Source organism: Galeopterus variegatus, unplaced genomic scaffold, assembly GCF_000696425.1.
Source record: "Galeopterus variegatus unplaced genomic scaffold, G_variegatus-3.0.2 Scaffold7046, whole genome shotgun sequence".
NCBI lineage: Eukaryota > Metazoa > Chordata > Mammalia > Dermoptera > Cynocephalidae > Galeopterus > Galeopterus variegatus.
In genome coordinates, this window is record NW_007733157.1 from 73,090 (window position 1) to 74,431 (window position 1,342).

Genomic DNA, 1,342 nt, shown 5'->3' on the forward strand with positions numbered 1-1,342 from the left:
TTTAATACTCATAAATTGATTTTCAGTCTGACCAGGGAACTGTGATCCTGTTTCTTATCACGCCTATCAAAATTATAAATCTATTTAACCTTTTTCTTCTAAACTCCTATTAACTACACAGTATGCACTGCATAGATAATATAACACAGGACGAAATGGAAAATAAGGTCTTCATCCATTCCTAATCTAATGGTAGCAAATTGCTGATAGCTAATGAAAATACCAGAAGGTAATCATTTTCTCTTTTGAATAAAGGAGAGTTTTACAGCTTGACTGCAACTGTCTGTGAATTTCAAGCTCCATTTATTGAAACCAACATGTAAACAGTATATCTGACTCTTTTGGAATCACTACCCAAAATTGTTTGGAGACTATTGCACAAATTTACATGCATCTTTACCTTCTCATAATGATTATCTTCCATCATACTTTATAACAAAACAAATATTCTGGATACAATTAAGGCAGAATAAAATTGATTTATAAAGGACTTTCCCTGATGTTACTGGCAATTAACATTTAAATAAAGATCTAAATTATCCATAGAACAAAATTGAGAAAAACAATTACATTTAATTAAATTTATAACTCACAATGATTAAAATAGAAACTTAAAAATGATTAGCTACTAATTTCATTTTTAGAGATCAAAAGACAATTTCAATATTTTTATTTTTCTGTCTCTATATATGTGTGTCTATATGTGTGTGTGTGTGTGTGTGTGTGTGTNTTTTTTTTTTTTTTGAAGGTTTATCAGTTTTTTATGGCTGAATAATATTCCATTGTATAGATGCTCCACATTTTATTCATTCATCAATTGATCGACATTTGGGTTGTTTCCAGTTTTTGCTTTTATGAATAATACTGTATTAAACATTCATGTACAAAAAAAAAAGGAAGCAGGGAAATAGATTCTACCTATTGGTGGGAGAAAATGCAAAGTCATGTGACAAAGGGCATGAGTACAGGAAAGGTTGAAGATATTAATGCAATCAATTATATGACATAATTTTTATGATAATAATTAAAATTAATAATGATGACTATCATGTATTAAGTACTTGAACCCCAGTCTTTTTGGGACAATATTAAATCAGCGAGCTTTCTGTATTAATGCTGAAAAAAACGTTCAGCTCAACATGAGCTTCTTAAAACTGTTCACATTCCAGAAGCAACCTATTCTTCTTAGGCATCTTAGAGGAACCTGTGAAAAGACCAGGCCAACACCTCCCTAAAGATGGCCTAGCAATAGTTCTGCCTGAAACTGAACACACTACACAGTTTAATACTCATAAATTGATTTTCAGTCTGACCAGGGAACTGTGATCCTGTTTCTTATCAC